The sequence below is a fragment of the Lolium perenne genome, chromosome 1 (genome assembly GCF_019359855.2).
Source record: "Lolium perenne isolate Kyuss_39 chromosome 1, Kyuss_2.0, whole genome shotgun sequence".
Classification (NCBI taxonomy): Eukaryota; Viridiplantae; Streptophyta; class Magnoliopsida; order Poales; family Poaceae; genus Lolium; species Lolium perenne.
Window position 1 is genome coordinate 158,431,849 of NC_067244.2, and position 6,222 is coordinate 158,438,070.

Genomic DNA, 6,222 nt, shown 5'->3' on the forward strand with positions numbered 1-6,222 from the left:
ATGCACTTAGCCTAATTGGCTACTTTGGCAATATTTTACAAATATAGTCTTCTATAGTTTTATTTTCTTAAATATAAATCCATTAAGGATTTGAAAACTTTGAAAATCAAAATATATTTGATTTTGAAAATACTTGAAACCAAAAGTATTTGGAAAACAATAGTTTGAAAAATATGTTTAAATAACTCCAAAAAGTTTTAATTCTTTGTGGATTTTCAATCAAGTTCAAACAATCAAGCATTAAATTCATTTTTATTTTTCATTCCAAAATTTAGAAAATTTCGGGATGTGACAGACTACCACCCTTAAAAGAAATCTCGTCCTCGAGATTGGAGAAAGGCTAGAAAGAAAAAGTTTTGGGTTCAAGTCTTCTAATAGGTTCATACTCACTATTGCTTCTTTTTCGAATATCTTCGAGGAGATTTCAGAAGTTAACCTTGGGCTTTGAAAACTTCACACTAAACCATAAACGGTTATACCATCCACTGTTGTCCACTCATATGAGGGTACTCATCCCATGTGTATTATCTTTTACAGGACTATACTCAGGGGGAACTCCTTGTGATACCATCTCATGCGGCATCCTGTGTAAATCCATAATTCTAGGGTATGGCTTCTACCACCCTTAAAAGAGACTTTTGTTAGGTAGTCTTAGGTCTTGGGTTTAGGCTAAGCTCATCTTGGTTATGACTGGGCACATCCGAGGATATGACTTGACAACAGGTCATGTTTGGAAAACATCTATGGCTTAGGGCTTCTGAGTTAAAATCCAATAGGTGGATGTTTATTCACATATAGTGAACAACATATCTCTCCAAGGTGAGTCAAATAGGTTTCCTTCATAGTAGGGCTTCTAATCCAAATGGTTTGTTGTTGAACAATTTTCGATACTGATGAGTCACTCCTTGGGTCTAACGGACAACCAATATGAGAGCACTTCAAGGCATTCCTTCTTCTTACTTGAAGTCTTCCACTATTTTTCATACAGTGGTTGGGTCTTCAAACTCACCATGGTCCTACGGTTGGCAGCACTTGCCTACTATAACGGTATAATATTTCTCCACCCTAAGGTTTAAGCTTATTCGCCGACATCTCTTTTGTAGGTATGTCTCTCTAGATTCGCAAAGTCAATATTACGAAAGCGAATAATAAGAGTAGTAGGAATGGTGATCAATCCATCCTGCACTCAGATCATTACTCCGTATTTGATTTATTGAATCTCGTATACTAACACTTGGTCAACCTCACAAATTTGATAAAACTTCCATGGAGAATTGAATCAATGTTTCAGTCCCCATTATTGAATTGTTTTGAAAACATTTCTATCGGTCCCTAGCTAGGGTTTTGCGGAACTCTTACTCTACTCTTCTTCATCTTGATAGGAAATATCAAGGTTGTTTTCACTACCGTTGTCTTCATGGCGAGTTGCCGAGAAAACATTCTCTGGGTTGGGTATAGACGAGAATAGATAGAAGGATTCTACAGAAGATTCCTACCCAAACACATCATATCAAGGAAAACATCTAACAAACAACATCTAACAAGCATCAAGCATCATGGTTCAAACACAAACAAACCAGCATGGTCATACCTCAATTTGGTAAGATCAATACTTTGTTACTTTATCGTTGGTTCGCTATAAGGGAACTAATAGTGGTCTAGTCTATTTCTATATTGGATGCATCAAGTTTCTATTCTACTCCTTCGTCGGTGTATCTTCGTGTATTGTATAGTCTGCATCGAAGTCTTTCTTCAAGTGTCTTCATTGGTCCTCCATGAAACACTTCTTGTGGGATTGAAAAATGGCATATGAAGCATCAGTCCCTCAGTTCAGGCACAAGGTCATCTTCTCTACCTCCTTGATGGTCTTCGTGAAGTGGGTCATCTAAGGCGAGAGGAAAATAATTTTGAAGATGGAGTAGATGAGAATACAAGAAGTTCACAAAGCAAACATCCTTTTGATTGAAATAGGATTAGACAAAATTTTTCATCCTAGGGTCTTCCTATTTCTAATCCAAACCTAGGGTCTCGATCCTACAGGCAACACTATGCTCTGATACCATTCTGTAGCACCCTACCTTTTAATAAAGGCAAGATACCTGTGTATAGTGCTATTCCCGGGATCACTGATAGCACACACATTACAAAATATAGTAATCATTGCAATAGTATCAAATTACTACATCTTTGATCTAGAGGGTAAAGTAAAACCTTACAAATTGCATAGTCACATGGACTAGCTCAGAATAAACACAGCGGAAAGTAATTCATCAATGAGCCTTCATCTTCTTCATGTGCCACAGGCAGTCATGTTGGAATGTAGACTCGAGATCCTACCACGTACTTCTCCTCAGAAAAATCCTGCACGTTTGAATATGCAGCCCCACAAATGGAGGTCAGTACAATGATGTACTGGCAAATGACACTTATATGGTGGCAGTTTTGGGCATAACTATCTACATGATATTTGGCAAGTGGAGTTTAGGCAAATTTGCATAAAGCCAATTTTATCCTACATTTTATTTAAAACAAAACATTTTGAAATCCTTTGAATGACATTATGAAATCACACCATGGTTAAATCCTCCATGGGTTTTAGAATAATCACATGGTTACATCTCCCATGAGTTTTTCAAGGTTGATCAAATTTTAAATACGTTCAGAAAACAATGATGAGATTCTTCCGTACATTCCTTGCCTAGAAACTCAAATTGTCCGTAATCGGGGACACGGCTAAGATCTTAGGTTTAACTCTCGAGAGGTTGTGCACTTTCACCTTACGACCCACCCTTCCCAAGAGAAGAATGAGACAAGATCTTTCAGAAGAATAATTCAACCATACAAACTAGACTCGTACCCTTGGCCGTCGCCTCCACCCTTTGTCTAGCCACAACCCCACAACTTACTTAATCCCGGCAGAGCCCATAATACCATAAGGCTGCACTGGAAGCTAACTAAAAACATGGACGACATAGTAATCTCTTTAATCCTGGGTGGCCAACCACAGCCACAACATCATGCAAACTCTCAGGGATTCACCACTTCAGCCCACTCGGGGCGTGGACCCGAGCAGCCGCCCACCAATCAACCAATCCACCCAGGTGTTTCATTAAGGGTTGTTAATTTTCACTTTTCAAACCATCACAATCGAAACAATGAAACAACATTTGGCATTTGATGTTGCAAGGCAAAATTAAAGCATCCTAGCAATGGGTTCGGGAGTAGCTACACACTACTAGGGTTTGCTAAGCATAGCATAATACTTTACTTTTGAAAACAAAATCCTACCATGCATACTAGTTTCCAAACACTAATGCATAATTAAAACAGTAGGATTTGAATGTCACTTGCCCTTTTGGTTGTCGAAGTGCGTTCACTTCTCTTAATCAAAATACGTGCCTCTCCGTACAACTATAACATAGAATATAGCACAACATAAACACATCATTCAACAACAACATCATAATCAAACAAGACAACAAAAATAAACAAACATTCGATATGAACAATCATAGACATGTATGCATGCAACAATTTAACTTCACAAGAGGGGTGGTGTGTAAGTGTTGCATTATGTGTTCTCTGATATGTGCAATGTTAATAAAATATTCTGGACATTTAATTTGATTTAGATAAACCATTAATCGGGTATCTACTTTACATATACAACCTTAATAATTAGCTACAGCAAGCATTATGTGTTGTAAAAATATGAATTTGACCTCCCTGGATAGGCTACAGTAACACAAGAATAGGGCAATTGGAATTATTTGAAAACGATTTATAGAATTTGAATTATCATCGAATTACTGATTTGAATAGATTTTACTAAAGCAAGTTTGTGCACATATCAAAGTTGTACAACACGTATACCAAGTTGAAGTACATGTTCTGAGGATTCCAGAAAGTACAAAATCATCAAATTTGGACCAGTAGATTATTTTATACAAATTTTATAGTGCACAATAGTCAATTTCTCTATTTGAATTACAATGCGAAATCTAACACAGTACCTACACCATATTACTGCATAAACATGTAGTACATACTGTAAGCTTTCCAAAACTATAAAGTTTGTAGAATTTGGCCCTACGGTTGATTTTATATTGAATTTACAAGTTGTGCAACAAATCTGGCATTTAAATTCAAATTTAAAACGAGTTTGACTGAGACGCTGACTGTACTGCTGACTGTACTGCTGACTGTACGCTGACTGTACTGCTGACTATACCGCTGACTGTATTTTGTACTGTTGACTATGCTGATGTCACGATGATATCATTAAGGTTGACAGAAAAATTTACTCAGATGGAAAAACTTTCTACATCAAAGTTGTATAGAATTAATAGATCTATCTAACGCACAAATTATTTTTTTACAACGGTATAATGAGTTTGACAAGATCTGGGTTATACCTTATAAGATCTGAATTTTGTAACATCATTTTCTCCTTGCTCGGTGAACGAAACAAGGTGAGACTTGCGGCAATTGAAAGATCTTGACGAGAGGAACAACTTCCGTGTTGAAGTCATGACGATTCGAGATAGTTTTGAAACTCGATTTGGCTCCGGTTGACTCGAAATAGATCTGTAGATGAGCGATAAATCCATACGTCAAATCAAAAAAATTTCAACATGAAAGTTGTAGAGGATGATCAGATCTACAAACTCACCAAAGGAATTTGGATTTCGTGGAACGAGCACGAACTAATTGAAGATTCCCTTTGTCAGACCTGACGCCTTGCGATGCGAAATTATCTGTGTATGGTGGACGAAAAGAGATGATATTGGTCGGGATTGAAAGATCTCGACGAGATCTACAACTTTCGTGTTATTTTTTTCTTTTTCTTTTTCTTTTTCTTTACTTGTTTCTTTTATAAAACTAGTTTCATAATTCCGATTTGAGTGAAACGAATTTCTACAAGTTTGTAAAATTGTTTTGCTCAGTATAGGACAATAAAAGGATTTAGATTTTATAAATTGTTATTTTATATTATTTTATTACTATTATGCAATTATGGCTATGTGTGAATAGTTTTAACATACGCATACCAAATAAGTTTATAAAAATTGGTAAAAATTAAAATAGTGTTTTAGGACAACAAGGAACCTATTTAAAATCCATTTGTGAAAATAAAATAATAGTTATATGCACTTAGCCTAATTGGCTACTTTGGCAATATTTTACAAATATAGTCTTCTATAGTTTTATTTTCTTAAATATAAATCCATTAAGGATTTGAAAACTTTGAAAATCAAAATATGTTTGATTTTGAAAATACTTGAAACCAAAAGTATTTGGAAAACAATAGTTTGAAAAATATGTTTAAATAAATCCAAAAAGTTTTAATTCTTTGTGGATTTTCAATCAAGTTCAAACAATCAAGCATTAAATTCATTTTTATTTTTCATTCCAAAATTTAGAAAATTTCGGGATGTGACATTATACCACAGTTAATCACATTTTGGGACAAGCATATTATACTAGGAATGACAGTTGTGCTCTCAAGAAGGTGCTCAAAGAAAGGATGGAGACTCAATGTAAAAGTAAAAGATTGACCCTTCACAGAGGGAAGCAGGGATTAACATGTGCTAGAGCTTTTCATTTGTAAAACAGGAGCAAAATTATTTTGAGAGGTGTTTGTTGTTGTCAACGAATGATAGTGGGTACTCTAACTACCTCGTCAACCAGACTTTCAAGAGCGGCTCCCATGAAGGACGTTATCTCTACCAGCAAGGTAAATCATCCCTCTTCTCTTTTGTTTACACATATATTTTAGTTTCATTATGGATGACACTCCCCCCAACCTTTGCTTACACAATCCATGGCTAACCGAATCCTCGGGTGCCTTCCAACATTCACATACCATGGAGGAGTGTCTATTTGCAAATTAAGTTGCTTACTGATAAATCAGGGCAAAATATGTGAAGAGAATTATTGATGAAAATTAATTAATTGGGGCTGGGAACCCCGTTGCCAGCTCTTTTTGCAAAATTATTGGATAAGCGGATGTGCCACTAGTCCATTGGTGAAAGTCTGTCAGGAGTAAATGAAAAGGTTGAAAGATAAACACCACATACTTCCTCATGAGCTATAAAACATCGACACAAATTGAGAAGCATTTTGAAGGTTTAAAGGTAGCACATGAGAATTTACTTGGAATGGTTTGAAATGCCATGCATAGGTATTTATGGTGGACACTTTGGAATAACTTGGTTTTCA

At 35.9% G+C, this 6,222-nt stretch overlaps 1 long non-coding RNA gene across 1 annotated transcript; it reads right to left on the minus strand.

The window, feature by feature from the left end:
* Positions 1-3,350: 3,350 nt before the first annotated feature.
* Positions 3,351-4,826, minus strand: LOC127301308 (uncharacterized). Its single transcript, XR_007852005.2, has 3 exons — positions 4,673-4,826; positions 4,416-4,587; positions 3,351-3,411 (listed from the first exon to the last, which is right to left on the minus strand). It is a non-coding gene; the product is annotated as an uncharacterized lncRNA (long non-coding RNA).
* Between the last annotated feature and the right edge of the window lie 1,396 nt (positions 4,827-6,222).